Below are 17,873 nucleotides of genomic sequence, written 5' to 3' on the forward strand. Positions count from 1 at the left end.
TGCTGCGCTTACCTAGAGATCCCCAGAGCACCTCCAGGATCCTGCAGTTACTTTCTGCAGCCGTTTCCTTGGCCATCTCTTGCTGTACATGGTGCCTCTTAAGTGGCTGCTAATGGGCATAAGCGAGTAAGTGGCGGGTGTTGCATGCGCCAGAGCCCAGATGAACACATGTGTGGTCCCAGGGGACACGGTGTTCCCCGAAATGCTCGCTGCAGGAGTCTTTGCAGCCCTGCCAAACTCTGCAGGTGCAGCTATAACCTGTCTCAGTCTTGCAGCCCTCAGCTGGCAGTGGGTGGGCAATGCCACCTTTCCCAGAGTGGCCCAGCGGGGATGTCCTTGCTGGGCAGCATGTGCCCACGGAGACCCAGTACCTCCAGAGTGCCAATCCACAGGCAGGGCAGACCCCAGCTGTGCCGGGGCTGGCGTCTGGCTGGGCGGGGGGCGACAGCAGCCCGTCGGTGGTGGGGAGGAGAGCCAAGGGACTGGTACGGGCAGATGGGCTCCTTGAAGAGCAGGAGCTTCACGTCGCATCTGACTGTGGTCGGTTTAAGAAAGAAACCACAGCGCACGGAAGACGCTTGGCTGGTGTCTGACACATCCCGTACGAGCATGTTCCTGCCTGTGGTGGAGATAGTTGTCACCAAGGTATCCCTTCCCAAGGAGATCCCCGCCTGGTAATTGTCCTTGCTGGCCAGGCACATGGTATGGGATTAAAAGGAGCACCTCTGCCCCACGGCGTTCCTGGCTGTTTAATTAAGCACTAACGGTCCCTTTACAGCACTGTGCAGCAATAGCCAGGCTCTCTGGCAGGAGACTGTAAGGAGGTCAGAGACCAAGTAGCTCTTCACAGTGATGGGAGCAGGTTATTGCGTCGTAAAGCGGTGCGGCTGTCCTGATATCGCTGTCACGCTAACGTTATTCCTCTCTTAAAGCCCCTGTTGTGACGGCACCCGTGTGACGAGGTCATTGGGGTGGGGATTTATTTCCTTCTGGCCACAGAGCTGGACTCCCGCGTTTGGTGTAGGGGTGAGGACAAAGGAGAGAGTTACCCGGTCATGTTGCTGCTTCCAGTCAGCTCCCGGGGGCTGACAGTGAGGAGTAGATGTCTCCTCTCTCTGGCTGAGAGGGCTGCAGTGACTGGGGAGAAGGTCTGGAAATGAGACCTGAGGGTCCCAGAGCTTTGTGCTGAAGCTGTTTGGGATGTGCCACGTTCCCAGTGGTAATGGCAGTGCAGAAAAAGTGCTAAAAAAAAATAATCCAGATTTGTCTTTCAAAATTTCCCCTGGAAAAGTAGCAAAGCAAACATTTGAAGACAAAAATATTTGAGGATGCACTGCTGAAACAAATTCCTCCCTCAAAGAGCCTGAAAATTGCTGTTCCAATGGGGCTTTCCCAGTGACTGCCTGTATCTTGCCCCCAAATCCAACATTTGTCCACTGAGAAGATATGTAAATGAATGCAAAATTGTATGCAATTCTGGATATGCTGTTTGGGATCTGCTGGTGGGATGTGGCCACAGTGGGGCCTGGTGTCCCTTCAGGACCTTGCCATCCCCTGAGAGCAACTTGCTGAGGGCTCCTGGGATGGTTTGCTCTTGCAGAAGCACACCCATGGGTCCTACCTGGTCCAGGTGCCTCCTGAGCAATGTCCAGCTTGGGTGGCACTCAGGGAACTGGTGGCACCTCTGGGTCCTTCTGGAGAGTCCCCTCCTGGTGCCTCCTGTCCCCAGCTTTGTGTCTTTGGCTTCTCATGTTGTGGCACGTGTGCCTTCTGCCATCGCCCTATTATGTCCGTTTGGGTTACTCACTCGTTGGCTTCCTATGCAGCTTCTTGTGGTGCCAGACAGCAGTTTCTCTGATCCTCCCTGCCCGCAGTCCTCCCTGCCCGCTCTCACTTGAGCATCCGAGGACAGCACTTGGCTGATGCTTGTACCCTCTGCGCGGGGGAGCATTCGTTCCAGCTCAGTGCGGAGCCAGAGCATGCACCCTCTGAGGTGTGTAACCTGTGAGTGACGCCAATCTCTAGTGCCAGCCCGTCTGCCGTGGCCAGTGTGTGCGTCCTGGCTTGCCTGACTGAGCTGCAGCCGTGCCTGGTTTTCAGTAGGGCTGCTTTTCTGTAGGGCTGCGGTCTCAGGATCAGCCTGCGACGCTCGCCTGGCTCTGCAGCGTTGGGCGGCCCTGCTGACACGTCCTCGAATTGGTCACTTGTTTGGTCCAGAGCATCCTCTGTGCCACCGTGCATGTGGCATTTGGTGCCCTGCGTGCGCGGTGGCAGCAGTGTCCTGGGGCCGTGCGTGTGTGAATGTTTCTGGTGCTGGTGGCAGCTGCGGTTAGAGCCCGGCAGTGAAGCTGCTCAGTCTGGATCCACTCGCTGGGTGGAGCGGGGATGGCTCCATCCTTTGGGGGTAGCTTAGTCCTTGCCCTCTCCAGGCTTCGTGTTTTGAGGGTGTCTCGTAAGGAGCTGTGGGGACAGAGTGTGGGAGATCAGATACAGTGTGCTTCTGCCATATCTCCTACCCTGCAAAGTCATGTCCTCCTCCGGGCGCATGAAGCAGCTCTCCCGGGGGAGCCAGGGGAGGGGTTGCCGGTTCTCTGGCTGGGAAGTGGTGAGCTCGGGAAGGCAGAGGACGTGCGAGGTGGGAAGCCCGGCTGGGGAGGCTTGGCACAGCCTCGTGGAGGGGCGCGGGGCGAAGGGGGAGCAGGGTTTTCCCACGCTGCTGCATTGCAGCTCGGAACCGGGGAGCCGAGCGCGGAGGGGAGCTGGGAAGGCAGGGGATGCTGCATTGCAGGGCTGAGATTAGAAGCTGTGCAAATGGAGATGTGCCTGTGTCAAGGCGGGTGTGACACTGAAGAGCAGTGCCCAGCGCACCCGCTGATCTGCTTGTCTTTCCTCTAATCCATTTCTTCCACGTTTTGTTTCGCTCGAGCGTTTCTTTCTTTCCTTACGCTGTTATTGCTCTTGTCCAATTGAGGCAGTAATGTATTTTTTATTAATTCAGAAGAAGGGCTGAGATTCATTTCCCGCTGGAAGGAGCTGCTGGAATCCGTGTCGGGGAGCTTAGTACAAGCACAGCGTGGCTGGGCAGGACGTTTTCCTCGCCCCTGGGAGCAGCATTGCAGCGGGGAGGTGGCTTGAGAGCCTCGTGGCCCCGGCACAGGGCCCAGTGTGGCATCTGAGCTCCCTGGAGGTGCTGCCCGGGCTGACCATGGGCAGGCATGTCCTCCTGTGCTGCCCGGAGAAATGCAGGCACGTCCTGCAGCAGGGACGTGTGCCTCCACCTTTGTGAACATGTGAGCGCGTCAGTGCTATAGGGAGAACAGGGTTTTCCACAACTTCCTGGTGTAGGCATTGGTGATGCTTACTCACTCCGCGTCCCTCTTGGGTTTTGTGTCAGCCTTATTATCTCTGTCCTAGAGCCCTCCTGCTCATCAAGAGGTGAGCGCTTTGCAGCCCCAGCCAACGTACCTGCAAGGGTCTGGCCTGAAGTATCTCCCTCAAATTTTGGAAGGAATTTATGGCAAATCCAGGAATTAGTTTCTGAAGGTGTAAAGGCAGGGCTGCTCTGTCCTCGCATTTCCTACAGGCTGGATCTCACCCAGTGTCAGTGTGGGTAAGGAGGGATGCTGAGCTGGCCAGGAGGGACCTTCTAAAGGGGACCCGGGAGGTGACTTTCACTCGGGAACTGGAATTGGGGGTTTTCTGCCATGCTCATGAAGCTGCGGTTCCATCGACAGGTTACGAGCCTGATTCCCAGCCGCAGGTGACGCGGCGGGAGGGCTGGGCTCCATGCCAGCTCCGTTGGCTCACCAGCCGGTTGGCTGGGTTCGGCTGTGGGATGGGAGCCTCTCCTGCTCGGTGAGCTGGAAGGGTGGCTCATGGCTGAGGTCCTCTGCAGGTCGGTGAAGCTGCCGGAGGTTGTGGTCATTCTCATGTGAGCCAGGAAAATGGGAAGAGCCGTGCTGTGGGCGCTGAAGCCTGTGGTGTGTGAGCTGGAGGGGGAAATGTCATAACTGCAGCGCAGCATGGCAGAGGGGTGGCACCACGTCTTTAGCACCAGGGAAAATCTGAACCGCTTTTATTTCTAGTGCCAGCCTTGTAATTGGGATCTGGGGTTGCTCCGTGTCCCCCCCTCTGGCACGTTTTGTCACAAGGTGTGACAAAGCTGGCAATGAGACCCTGCAACCGGACAAGCTTCTTCAATAGTGCCCTTATGAAGCACACGTTCTTGGCAGAACCCAGTCCTTACTGGCTCTGCTGGGAGCCCAGACTGGCTAAAGCTGAGTTTTGTGAAGCTTACACCTCTGTCCTTTTTCAGTGGGACTGAAATGTCCCCAGTGCCGGCACTGCCCAGCCCCCGTGCTGAGCAGCCTGGCCCTCCCGATGCGGCGAGCAGCCGTGAAGCACGTTCAAAGCTGCAACTCAGGTACAGCTCTGTTGGTGGCTATTTATAGCCCTGCGAGCTTTGAGCATAGCCGTGGGCTGAGAATAACTCTCTGATGAGACACTTCTCAAAATCACGCGTCCGTTGCCCATGCGCAGCATCGTCGTCTCAGGCTTCCCGCATGTCGGCGTAGGGTACATCTTGGTCCAGTGCCAGTCCCGATCGACACAAAAAGGAGTTTACCCCGGCATTTTTTCTAGCCTGGGGGGACAGCTGGTTTGTCGTGACACAGCTGCGCAGCCCCATCCTTGGCAGGACACTATCAGCCTTTTGCAGGGATCACGGTGGGGGCTCCTTCATGTGTGGGCACAGTTTGGGCTCCATAAAACCCACCCCGTGGAGAGCAGCCCTTCCCTTTCGTAGTCTGGTGTGTGGGGAGATGGGGGTGCTGCAGGGAGGGATGTGCTTGGAGAGCAAGGCAAAGGAACCTGCTATTCGGGCTGGGACCTGCGATGTTGAAACTCATCTCTGTAACGAACCCCTCGGGCTGGAAGCATTAGATGCTGTCAGGGTATTTCCAGTTCACTTTATCTCTGACTTGGCATTATATTTCCAAGCTGATGCAAACAAGTGGAAGAATAGATAGTGGCTAATTCGCATCTATTGCTGTGGTGCGTGAGCTCCCTGAGGTGAGCTGGGGCTGGCAGAAAACACGCTGCGGGCCATTTGCTGGGGTGAACACATCCCTCCCCGGTGGGTTCCCGGTGTGGTGCCGCAGGGAACATGCTGTCGGCCTCGCAGGCGCCTGCTCCCACATCCTGAGGCTTTTCCCAGCCTTGGTGGCTCAGAAGCTGGAGAAGGCTTTGCCAGGACGAGTACAGCATCATGAACAAGCCCAACAGCAGTGGAGCCGGGCAAGGCAGGGGCGTTTTGGCAGGCTCCGAGGTGGGAGTGCCGCTTTGCAGGAGCAGGGACAACTGAGTCTGTCCCATGTTAAAACCAGGAGGAAAGGCATTTGGCAGGTTGTGGCTGGGACCTGGGACAGTCTGGCTTTGCCAGGGCAGGACTGATGTGGGGCCATGGGGATTGTGGCCACCACAAGCGCAGGACCCACGGCTATCCAGCCTTGGCCTTGTGCAGCCACCCTGCTTTTAACCTCCTGACTTGCACTGCACCAAGGGAGTGATGAGGAGACAGCTACAAACTCCCAGTGCGTGGAGCAAAAGCAAGGGAAATAATGCAGTTCAGCTTCCTCCCTATCCCAGCAGGGAAGATGTACAGACAGCGTCCCAGAAACATCGCTGCTGTGAGCTCGGGGAGGCGTGTGCCGATTCCCAAGGAGTCGGCCTTGTGCTGCAGCTGGGCTTCGCTGGGCTTGATACGGCTACAGACCGAAAGGTGGTAGTGAATTGAGTCTCGTTGTGTTGGTGCTTGGCGTGTTGCTGTCCTGTCCCGCTGGGTCAGGTCAGGACAAGGCTACTGACGTCAAGCAGCGGTGGGGAGTCAATGGGGACAGCCCGTGGGCTACTCTCTGGTGCTGCTCCAGCCAGTGGGTGCGGTGGAAGATGGCTGCCCTGCACAATAGGGCAAGGGGTAATGGTTTTAAATTAAAAGAGGGGAGATTTAGACTAGATATAAGGAAGAAATTTTTTCATGATGATGGTGGTGAGACGCTGTCCCAGGTTGCCCAGGGAGGTAGGAGATGCCCCATCCCTGGAAACATTCAAGGTCAAGTTGGACAGGGCTCTGAGGAACCTGCTCTAGTTGAAGATGTCCCTGCTCATGGCAGGAGGCTTGGACTAAGTGGTCTTTAGAGGTCCCTTCCCACCCAAACCATTCTGTGATTCTATGGGCAAAGGGTCTTGGGAGCAGAGGTGCCGGTGTACAAGGGATCCGTTGGCTCCTGGTAGTGGTGGTTTCTCTCCCAAATAACATGCATGTAGACTTGGCATGGGGTTAAAATCCTGCTCGGCCTGGAGAACATGTTGTGTGATCGCTGGCCAAGGGGAAGCACCGGCATTTGCCTGGCTCCCCGCCGCAGACCTGAGTCTTTTGTGCCTCGGGCTGTACATAGCTGGGGGCTCACAGATCATCAGCGCGTTGCCTTTTGGCAAATTCCGTTTTGATGGCTCAGCCCGGCTTGATTTAAGGCTGGATATATCACTGTCTGGACCTTCTGTCTCCTACTGTCGAGTGGCTAAACGCACCCAAAAGCTGTCTGCATCCTGACCCCGCGGGGAGCAGCAGGACCCAGAACAAACTGCAGACATCCCGCTCCTCGGTCCTGCGCCGGTGGTGCTGCGAGCACAGCTGTGTCGGGGCAGCAAGGGTTCCTGCCCTGCGTGGTGTCTCAGCCTTTCTCCCCAGGATTTTGCCCTGTGTTGGAGCACAAAAGACACGTCCCATCAAGCCGCCGTCCCCAGCCAGCACAGCTGCTAGGGAGCCGTTACAGCCTGACAGAGCTACAGCAGCCTGCTCGGTTTTACCTTGGAGACTAGAATGTCCCCCAGCGGTTTCAGGGATGTGGGAGGGACAGACCTGGTGTCCTTCAATGCTCCAGGCTGAGCACAGCAGCTGTCTGGGGACTGTTTTACCAGCAGACCGAGACCCTCCTTCCTTACAGGCAAGAACTTCTGGAAGAGGGCAGATGCTCAGGCATCAGCACCTTCAGCCATCTCCTTTTCATTTCCCTAAACCATTTTAGCTGTGCTTTTGCTGCACTGTGCTAAACGGTGTCCCGGCGCTGCTGGAGCGTTAATATCCATCATCCGGCCGTGGTCTGTAGAGCACTCAGAAATTTTGTGCTATTTTCAGTTAGTTTTCCAAGTTGAGCTTATTGGCTCATGGGCATCTGCTCCCAGATGGAGAACATGTGGCCGGTTCCTGCAAGGGGAGGGGAACGGCCCCGCTCATAAAGCAGCATGGGGGATGAGCGAGGGAATCTCTTCCTGGAGCCTGCAAGATGCTTTCGGGGCTGTGCATAGTGGGGCCTGGAGGCTGGGATTTTAAAGCTGCTCCGAAAACCCTCTGCAAGCAGAATTTGCGTGGCAGCGTTGCTTGCGGTGGGAGGTCGCCTCCCGTCAGATAGCTTATTAGTCGTGGGGAAAGTACAGTAACCTGGGGGCAGGATTAAATCTTAGCCTAGCTGCTGTTTGCTCTGCTGTGTGCTTCCCAGCCCCGCTTACTTCTGAAAGCGAATAGCAAGTAATAAATTTTCCGGGGTGATTTCCTTGGCAAATAGTCGTTGTGCTAAAACTGGTGAAACTCTTGGGGTTCCTGAAAATCTTCCTGCCTTGAACAGGCTGTGTGAGCACTTGCAAAGTGTAACAGCATGCAAGGAGGAGAGAAACCCACGTCTTGGATTCAAAAGTAAATTTGCAAAGCAGCTTTTCCAGCCTCGCATTCCCAAGTGGAGCGTGTTAACGTGTACTATGCTGCTGTGCAGCTTTCCAAAACCAGCCGCTCCGCAGCGGTGACCAGCGGGGCGAAGCCGGGCTCCCTTTCCTCTGCTCTGGGTTTGCTCATCGCTGTGTTCAGGGGGCAGAGGTGCTGATTTGTTTTGTTGCTAAGATTCTCGTTGCCTTTCTGGGAATAAAGCAAATTTTGTTTGGTTGAGGTTCTCTATAGCTTCAAAGACAAATCAAATCTGGGTTGCCAGCTTCTTTTTGTATTGCAAGAAATGCCTGTTTTCCATCCCAAACCATCCATGTGCTCAATAGCACATCCTAGACAATGGCTTTAGAAATCAGACGCCTGCATTTTGGACCCACAGTGCTGAGGCAGCGCCAAGCAACGTACGGGGTGCCAGAATTCATGCACATGGGGAGAGAGAAGAGGGAGGAAGAAAAACTTGCTCCGATGGGATGTTTCCAAGGAGATCGTGGTAATGATCTTCCATTTCCATATAGCTTTTCCTCCCCTGCGGAGCATTCTCGCTCGTAAGCAGACGTTACACACACGTCCTGCGCAGAGAGTGCAGAAGCTGTCCTTAAAATGCACATCGTGGTGGGGAAGCTCTCACGCTGCGGAGTGGGGTCAGCCTGGTGTGGGAGCGACTCCTGAAACTGCGGGGATGCTCAGGGACACAGGATGTCCCTGTCCTTTCGGCAGCACCCCGCGTTCTGCATCTGTAGCCACTGGGCACGGCATGCTGGTGTAGGGAGAGACCTTGCTGCTGAGTAGTGGTGTCTGGGTACGTCTCAGTCCTTCCCCAAATCAGTGTTGCATGTGGGACATGCCTCACATCAACAGCGTCCAGCTCAGAGACGCACCGTGGCCGGACACGCTCTGGCACTCGGCTCGTTGGAGCAAGAGCCCTGTTACGAGCTGTTCAGGTCTCTGTGAGCTCAGCTGGGAGCAGCAGCTGGGGTTTACGGTCAGTGCCAGAGCGGGCTGTGTCCCACGCCGACATGCAGGGTGGTTTTCCTGGCTCACCCATCCCTTTTTCCCCAGTTGAGGCTGGCTGCCGTGCTGGGGGAGCTGCGTTAGCCCAGGGAGGATCGCAGGGCCCTGCAGAGGGTCAGCGAGGCTGCATCCACTGCCGGGGGTGTGCGGGAGGTTCGCTAATATACGATATTCCCTCATCCTTCTGAGTGCCTCTCACTTTCCAAGAGGAGGAAGGCAAGTCTGGAGCACTGCTTCTCCCCTGCGTGGAGATGGGTTTGCAAAAGCCACAGTTTCTTCCGCTTTTTTTTTTTTCTTCCCTCTTTTCCTGCCCCGGAATTTTTCCCTGGCCTGATGAATTTTTAAACAGAAACATGGTGAGGAGAGAACAGGAGAGAGAGGGAAAACCCAGGAGAGGACGTAGGGGAAAAAAGTCTGTTTTCAAAACCAGAGTGATTTCAAGTGGAAGTGAAAGTTCAGGGTGTGTTTTTAATTTTAAAATTCCAACTAATTTTAAGTCACTTTATTGACAGGAGGAAATACATTTCCTAATGCTCTTTGTAATAAACACCAGTTTTACAAGTAGAAGCTGTTTGTTGAAAAATGCCATGGAGATATGGAAGTAAAAGGCAACTGCTGTGCCCTTCAATTCCTCCCTCGCCATGGCGGGGGTCGGTGCTCCCCTGAGGTGGGGGGCTGAGGCTGGGTGGGGGGACAGACTCCCCCACGGATGTCACCATGCCCCCCGGTGGTTGCCTGCCCGTGGGGGACAGCAGGGTTGGTCACCTGTGTGCAGTAGCTTTGCACGAGGGCAGATGTGGACAGAGGTGGTTCCTTGCCCCTGTGCATGGGGAGGCGGTTGCATGTCAGCGTGGCACCAAGCAAAGGCAGGGCTTTGGGTGAAACAGGCAGAATTCAGCCCAAATCGGAGCCGTCCGGCTCTTTGCCCTCCAGCTGGAGGACTGGCTGCTTAACGCTGAAGAAGGTGAAGGAGGCAAGAGGAGCATGGGGATGGAGAGGGGAGGTGGAAGCAGGCGAGGGGGCTGGCTCGCACAGCTGGGCATCACCAGGGAGCTCAAAATCTCATCACCGGGAGGGCTTGTCCTGCGCCATAAAATCGGGTTTATGCCTGGTGCTGCTGCGGCACCTCCTGTGCTTCTGACCTGCAAAAGTCACCCAGAGACTTTGAGTTGGTGACGTAGCTGTGAGATACCGTGCACACCTCTCTGTGCCGAGCTTTGTCCCCTGCAGAGATCTTCCCACGCCATGTCCCACCGATGCTGAGGCAAGAGCTGAGCACCCGTGTTGGAGACGGGCTGCTCTTGCTGCTCTCGCTGGGGTTGGGCTGGTTTCTCACAGCTGTCAGCTTGGCAGGTAGATTGAGCGTTGTTAGAAAAACAGCTTAAATCCATCTCCTTTAAATTTTGCAGAGCAGAGAGATCTTCTAGCACATCTCATTGTATTTCATGCTGGAGCAGAAAAAGAAACATTTTATGGTAATTTTTTCAATGACTTTCCAATTATTTTTTTTCTTGGTGAACTGTCTGCAATCACTTACAGTGTTCCTGAAGGGATTAATTACTCGCTGGAGCTCATTGTGTGTATTTCATATTCAGAACTGTTGGATGCGATGCCTGGCTTGGATCGAGCGAGGGGTCACATGGCATTTCTTTTTTCATCCTTTTTCCCCTGTTCTGTTTTATCTGTCAGGCTCCTGGTGTGAGCGCTCCCAGTCGCCGATTCGGTGGTCGCTCGGTCAGTACACCGCACGTGATCACAACCGACTTCCCTGCCCTGCGCTCCTTTGTCAGGGGGAAGCTCAGCCAGAAGAAGACAAATCGCTTCCTTGTTTGAGTGACTTTTGGCTGATGCTTTCCCCCAAGCTGTAGTATTGGCTCAGATTTTTCCTGCAGCGGTCATGGCTCTGGGCTGTGCATCAGCAGTGCTTGGACAGGCCCCCGGAGCAAATGTGGGGAGAAGAGCTCAAAGCACATTGCAGCACCTCTTCCCACGGTGGAGCGGGCTTGTCCAGTGCAGGCAGCCATTGTGTGGAGATCTTAGAGAGGATAAATCCTAGCGGCAGTGCTGCCGGAGAGCCCACTGCGCCGTCCTCGGAGGGTTGCACTCCCAGGAGGGCACTGCCTGTGGGACAGCCGTGTGCTTGGCACTTTGGTGGCGCGGGGAGCAGCATTGTCTCCAGTTCAGCGGGAGGGATCCCAAACCAACCGAGCCAGGATGTGTAACTCGACGTGCTCTCGGCAGGCTTAAATGGTTCCTGCAGCACACGGGGGATGGGACTCGCCTTCGAACCCCCTCACAGCGACGAGCAGCCGCTCTCCTGTTTAATATCCAAGTGAGTCGATGTGCCTGGGGGCTTGTGGCCGCTGTCACCACGCGTCACTCAGCCCTTGCTGTCGGTGGGTGTGTGGCGAGGGCGGTGGCGGGAGCTGGCACACAGTGGAGAGCCGGGATCTCCGCTGAAATCCCTCCTGTCAGTGCTGATGCCTTTTTCAGAGTGTTTTCTGCCCTGCCTGGCACTGTCAAGCCCACAATAAAATTAGGACTTGTGCAGTGGAACAGCAGTTCTTTGCGTTGAGTCCTAAAGCGTGTCAGAGTGCCCTTGCCGCAAGTCAGGTGATGGATTTGAGGTGAAGAGCACCCTTCCTCTGTGCTATCCCCCAGCCCCACTGGCCCAGTGGGTGCCTGGGCAGGGGTGCTGTGGGCTTTGGGGTCCCGGGGAGGAGAGCGGGGACCAAGTGGCAGCTCCCATGACAGTGGCACAGAGCTTTCTGGTCCCAAGCATCCCCTTCCCTCCTGCGGCACACCCAGATTTCCTGAAGGAGACAGGATCTTCCTTCTCTGCAAATCGCCTTTGGTGGGAAAAACACAACTGCTGCTCAAGAAAACCTTTTCCTGGTGGTGAGGACCCACTGAGGGCACTGGGAGAGGTGGGGCAGGTTGGGAAGCAGCCGGAGGGTGGCGTGGATCTTGCCACCAAGCACATTGAGCCCTCGCCCCTGCGCTCCCAACAGGGAACCGTCAGGGCTAAGAATAGACAATTTATTCATATGCATCCCTCTCCCTGTGAAGGGTGCTCGAGGCACTGCGCAGCAATTAAAACAAGTTCGTAATAATAGCGCCGGCAGATCAGCAGCGTGGATTCTGGAGAGCTGGTGGAGGATTTGGTGGTGCTGAGGATGGATGGCAGGAGACCGGTGCTGCTGACCTCCCCGGCGGAGACGCAGCATCTCCCCGGCAAGGGGACGTGGGGCAGCAGTGCAAGGCGGCAGGATGAAAGCCTGGGTGTCATAGCAGCTGCTGCGGTGGGTGTGGGGCTGCAGGAGGAGCAGGGTGGAGGGGGCTGCGAGGTGGGGAGAGAGGTGCATGGGGCTGGCTGGCAGTGCTCCCGGCTCTGGTGAGGGGAAGGCACCTTCCTGGTGCAGGTCCGGAGGAGGAGATAGTGGTGCTGGCAGAGATAATGGCAGCGTTCATGGGGTGCACAGTGTGCTGCTGGTGCCATGCTTTACCCTCCCTTATGGCGGCGGGGGGTGGCCCTGGGGGAGCAGGCGCAGGGGGCAGGAGAGCGGGGTTCACCTGTGCTAATGTGGGTGAGCCCCAGCTCTTCCCTGAGTTACCGGATGCCTTATCCCACCTCGGGGCAGGGACACGGAGCTGCTGGTTCCAAATGGTTGCGTGGAGGGTCAGGGGGATGAATGCAGAATTTTGGTGGGTTGCTGTCAGAGCCACGGTGTCCTCTTCCCACAGACCTGCCACTCGCTGTGGGCCGGTTTGTCTTTGGGAGAGCGGAGTGGGTTTGCTCGGGGATGAACATGACCTGGACAGTGTGCTGCTGATGGGGCCGACCAGAGGGATCCTGAAACATGCAATGTGCATGTCAGTCCTCAGCCCCGCCTGGGTTGCTGCTGCAGACGCGGCTACAATTTTTGGGGCATGAATCTTGCCCTGGTGCCTGGTAGGACAAGCAGCCCCGGGCACCCTGCCAGCCGGCAGTGCTCACCCACCCCACTGCTGGGGGACCGCAGGTGGAGGGAGACCCTAAGCCTTGCGGGATCCCGGTGATCGTATGTGCAGGGCACTTGTTTCCGGCTCTCTGCAGGCTGCTGCGTCGGGTGCCAGAGTGAATTTGGCACCTGGCCCTCCTGCAAGGCTGGGGCGGGGGGAGAAGAAAGGCTGAGCCCTCCCCGCTGCCCGCGCCGCAGGCAGGAGATTCAATTACCCCCGCGCTCGCACAATGGCCGTTTATCTCCGGGAGCAAAACCCTGGTAACCGTCAGGGCAGAGCGTGAAGGGCTGATTAGAGGGTGTGCGGGGAAGGGCGCTGGGGTCGCGTGCAGCCACTTCCCTTCCCATTTCCAGGGCTTTCCATGGTAATGGCTCCTATTTTCCTCTGTTGTTAGGACGTCATTCACGTGTGGCTCAAACGACATCTGTCAAAACATGTCCCCCCCGTCCTTGGGGCTCCTGGGGAAGAGGGATCTGTTGGCCCCATAATGAGCCTGACATCAATTAATCATCAGACTTAAAAATTAGCATCGTGGCAGTACATGTTGGAGGGAAACGATTCCCCAGATGGAAGCAAAAATAACCTCGGTTATCTCCCTCTTCCCGCGGGAGGTGGCAACAATAGATCCTAATGAGCCTGGAACTCGTTTAAGCTGGGTTCGCCCCCCAGGGCTGGGGGAACCTGAGGTGTGCTGCCTCCTGCCCTGGCTTGAGGTGCTCTTGGGGGACCCCCTTGTGCAATGGTTGATGACCTTCCCTGGGGTCTGGTCTTGCCCACAGCTGGACCCTCATGGGCTGGTGTCCCCCGGGCTTTGCAGAGAGCTGACAAGCCCCTTCCTGAGGCTGGAGGTTTGGAGGAGGGCAGCACCACAGGGGTCTCATTCTTCTGGAGCTCATCCCCAGGCAGCACAGGTGGGCCAGGATGTGGGTTCAGGGTGCCTCAAGGACATGTCCTGCTCCAAGCTGTCCCTTGCACCTCTCCAGGGTGGCAGCTCTGAGCCGCGCCGATGCCTGCGGCAGCTTGGTGAGTGCCTTGCCGGCTCTGATATTCAGGAGCTTGGCAATGGGCCGGAGGTCTCCAGAAATCCCTGTTCTGGGAGGTGACTTGGGTACCTTCTCTGGAGGTTCACAGTGACCTGGTCTTTGTGCCTGTGCCATGATGGGATTTTCCATGTTCAGAACTGCTCTCTCTCGTTCCCGTGTGAGCTGTAACCTGAGTGAACAGCTCTGCTGCCCGTAGCCCTCTGCAACTTTGGTTTCCCAGCCCTGCTACTCGGCGAGATGAAGAGCCACTGCCTTCCTCCAGCACTGGCTGCCTTTTTGGTCCATCTTGGTGGCTCTGATAAGCAGCTCAGCACAGAGCAGCTCTGCAGGCTGCAGCTGGTGGCGGAGCCGGGGAGGACATTTTGCATTCTTGCTGGAGACGCATGAGGGCTCTTTGGCTGATCTGGTGATGGACAGACAGACCAAGTGTCTACCAGAGCCCAGCTGAGGCCGGGGAGAATTGTGTTTGCAACGCATTGCTCTGCACAAAGCTCGCAGTCACAAGGCGAGGGGGACAAAAGGCTCCCTGTTCGCTCCGTCCCAGTGGGTGCAATTCCAACAGTTAAAAAGCAAATGTGAGTTGTTTGTCTCTGTGAATATAAAGCTTCTCCAAGCATGGCCGTATTCTGGCTGGGAATGGGGAGTTTGGCTCCGCTAATGACTCTGTTCTCTCTGCAAAACGGAGCCAACTCGAGCCAAGAGCTACAAGCCGGGCCCTTCCCCAGCGGCCCTGGTCCGGGGACGTGGGCTGAGGAGGGGATGGGCTCCCGGGGCTGAGAAACCTGGCCTGGGTGCCCAGCAGAGAGCAGCGGGGAGGGATGAGCATGGGCACCTCTGCCTGTTGAACCCAGGGGTGACTGCCACCTGTGAGTGTCGTGGCAGCACCTGGAATCTTCTCCTGTGCCCCAGGGGTTCGATGCCCTCAGCAAAAGGGAGCCCCAGGCATGGCAGGCTGGCTCCCTCCAGTCATCAGATCTGCAGATTTGGGGCATCTGACTGCGAGTCCAAGGGCTGCTGTCGCAGATCGGGGAGCTTTTGAGTCGTGTCTCTCCAGACCTGAGCTTGAGTGGCTGCCCTGCTCCTGGGAAGCCTGTGAATCCCCACAGCGCTGGGTTTTTATTCCCAGACCAACCGGAGAAGGAAGGGGATGGGTGCATGTGGCTGGAGGTGGAATGGTGCAGGGTGCCATGCTGGCGATGTGCCCGATCCTGGGCAGCCCAGTTGTGCTGGGGAGGGGGGCAGGCAGTTGTGAAGCCGCTGTGGGACCTTGGGGAACAACTGTAAACCACGTGCTGCAGCCGGGCTTGGGGCACGGACACATCCACACCATCGACATGGAGGATCCTCAGCAGTAACGGGACCATTGAGGCGGTGCCAGTGCCTAAAGTGGAACAAATGCTGTTTGTGGCCGTCTGTGTGTGGCTCCCCTGGAGGTGTGTGGTGCTTAACCCCCACGTTCCTGGCAGCTGAGCTGCGCTGAGCACAGCCCACGGGCATCTCCACCTTCGCCCAAGGGTCTCCCTCCTCCCTGGGTGCTTCTGCATTCACCCCATCCTCCCCATGGCTTGCTTGCCCTCTGGGCTACGGGGGCTTTGGAGAAGGGTTGTGCACAGCGAGGGAGGGTACTCATGGGAGAAAGGACGTGGTTGTGACTGGCCATTGGCCCTGTGCCCTCTGTCATGCTATGGGATCCCTGCAGGGAACCCAGTTTAGTCTTCAAGATGCAGTCAGAAGTGGGTGCAGGATTCCCCCTGCGCTCACGTCCCCTCCTCCACCAGGCAAAGCCTGGAGTGGGGGCTGGCGACATCCCCAGATGTAGGGCACATCTGGAGGGCATCGAAGCAGTTAAGTGAAGGGCTGATTTGTGCTATAGAAACCCACAGTTCCTTCCTTTGATCCTCTGAATCAGCCCATTGCCTCCGTCTCATAAAGCCCCATTTATCTCCGCTCTTCCCAGTAAGTTTGAAGGCGGTCGCGGCTCGTGGCTCCTCGGCAGCAGTGAGCTTGCCTGGCTTTCTCTTCCGCTGAAGCAGAATCAGGTGAAATCTCTATGGCAACTAGCAGATGACAGCGAGTCTTGTTGCCTTGGAAATGAGGCAAGGCAAAAAAAAACCCACCCGAAAAGAGCCATCTGGAATTTTGAATTTCCACAATGTCCGACCCGCGTCTGGTGACGCGTGGGGAGTGTGAACCCGCTGCTGCCGGCTGCTCCGGGGCCTCCGAGCCGGGGCCCGTCTGCACCTTCTGCCTTGCCATGGGTTGGATTTTTTTTTTTTTCTCCCCCCCTCCCTTTCTGGCTTTTTTGTTTGTAGCGCAGGGTCAGCAGCATCGCCTTGAACATCTGCTGGTGGCTGCGTTAAAGGTGTCATGTGCGGAGCATTTGGGGCGCCTGAAGTCCCCGGGCTGGGTGCAGCTGTGCCACCTTGCTGGCCAGGGCACCTCTGGCACCCCAATAATGCTAACCCCCAGGACCAGCCTGATCCCACTCTGCAAGGGCCCCAGCTTAGGGCAGACCCCAGGTGTGGTGACAGCTAGTGACGTCGTCTCCATGTGCCTGAGGCCACGGGGCTGTTAATGGGGGAGTTTGTGTCACCCTGCATTTCTGCTGCCATGTGTGCGCCAGTCTCCAGAGGCTTGGGACACCCCTTGGTGCACGGATCCGGCCCATCCACCCTCCATCCGCAACCCCACTCCTTCCCAAACTGCAGAGATATTTCTTCTGGTTTATTTTGGAGACCTGTGTTGCTGGGGATGGAGTTGTTGGGATGCTCCCAGCTCCTCCCATGCTTTTCGGGAGCAGCTTTGGAGGCAGCTGTGTTGCGGGGGCATGCGGTGCTGTGCGCAGGAGCAGGGTCTGCCCTGACATGGGGGATTTGGGGCTCTCCTGGCTCGTCAGCGTGGGGGAGCGGAGGGCGGCGCAGAGGTGGGATGCACGGAGCGTAGAGCAGCTAGAGGCTCTCACTACTGAAAAAGGAGCTGTAATTTGGATGCACAGGTGGGATGGTTTGGGGCCAAGAGCAGCATCCATTGAAAGAATAACGTGCAAATGGGCTGGAGGCCCGGTCTGGATCTCTCCAGCGGGTTCACTTGGAAACTTGTGTATGGGAGAGACCAAATTAAGTAGATTTATGGCTGCTCTAGCCTGAGAAAGTCTGAATCCCTTTTAAAAGCTTGGCTCGCTGGAGCCAGACGGGGTCCAGGCTCCAGGTCTCTCAGCCCTGCCCTTGTTACGAGCAGTGATTCGCAAGGCTTAGCAGCAGCGATCGCCCCAGAAGTGCTGATTCGGCTGAAATCCCGGCCTGTCACTGCTGCGCTGCTGCTAATTTTCTGCTCTCACCTGCCAGTGGGGAGCTGATGTCCTCCACACAGTGTGGGGCTGCCCCAGCCTGCGCTGCCTGTGCTGGATGAGGACGGCTGCAGTGATGGGGACAGCTGCGGTGATGGGGACGGCGGGTGCAGGCAGGGGAAGGGGCTTCCTTCGCTGTTGCAGCACCTTTGGAGCCTCCCCCAGAGCTGTGTTATTTTGCAGAAGGGTCCAGCGAGGTGTGAGACATGGGGTAGCCATGCCAAAGCGGGGCTCTGCCACCTCTTCTCCTCCCGCTGTGTACCTGTAGGGCTCCTCAGGAGGCTTGGGCCACGTGTGGCGCACACTCTCCCCGCCGGCGCTGCCCACTGTAACCCCGTTGCCTCCCCCAACTTTTCCTGCTTGGCCTTTCCTTCCTCTGCCAAGGGCGAGTGCAGGACGCGCTGGGCTGCGTCCAGTCTCCTCCCCGCACAGAGCTACGTGCAGGGCGGCAGCAAGCAGGGAGCCCAGCCTGCCCTGGCTGGATCAGGGATGGGGTCCTGTCCTCAGGTATCTGCAGCATCCCCTGCGCATCCCCTGTCCCTGTTTGCAGGAGGCTATGCCTCCGTGTCCCCGGGGAACGGTGCCTCCCGCTCCACCAGCCCCAGGGCTGCTGCCTTCACCTGGTGGATGGTGGCCACGCTCCTCCCCATCGGTCTGCCCAGGGTGTTTCAGAGGCGCCGGTCAACCATCCGGATAC

General features: G+C 57.2%; 1 protein-coding gene across 5 annotated transcripts in view; it reads left to right on the forward strand.

Moving 5' to 3' along the window:
- Positions 1-17,873, forward strand: part of NAV1 (neuron navigator 1) — a 78,713-nt gene that overhangs the window by 22,440 nt on the left and 38,400 nt on the right. Inside the window, exon 1 of one of the 5 annotated variants that reach the window (XM_074564173.1) lies at positions 11,976-12,087. The exons of the other annotated variants lie outside the window; for them this stretch is intronic. The gene's annotated coding sequence lies outside the window, so the exon portion shown is untranslated. Of the gene's footprint in view, positions 1-11,975; positions 12,088-17,873 lie in introns of those variants that run through there. 5 annotated transcript variants of the gene reach the window in all.

Source organism: Larus michahellis, chromosome 21, assembly GCF_964199755.1.
Source record: "Larus michahellis chromosome 21, bLarMic1.1, whole genome shotgun sequence".
In the NCBI taxonomy this organism is placed as follows: domain Eukaryota; kingdom Metazoa; phylum Chordata; class Aves; order Charadriiformes; family Laridae; genus Larus; species Larus michahellis.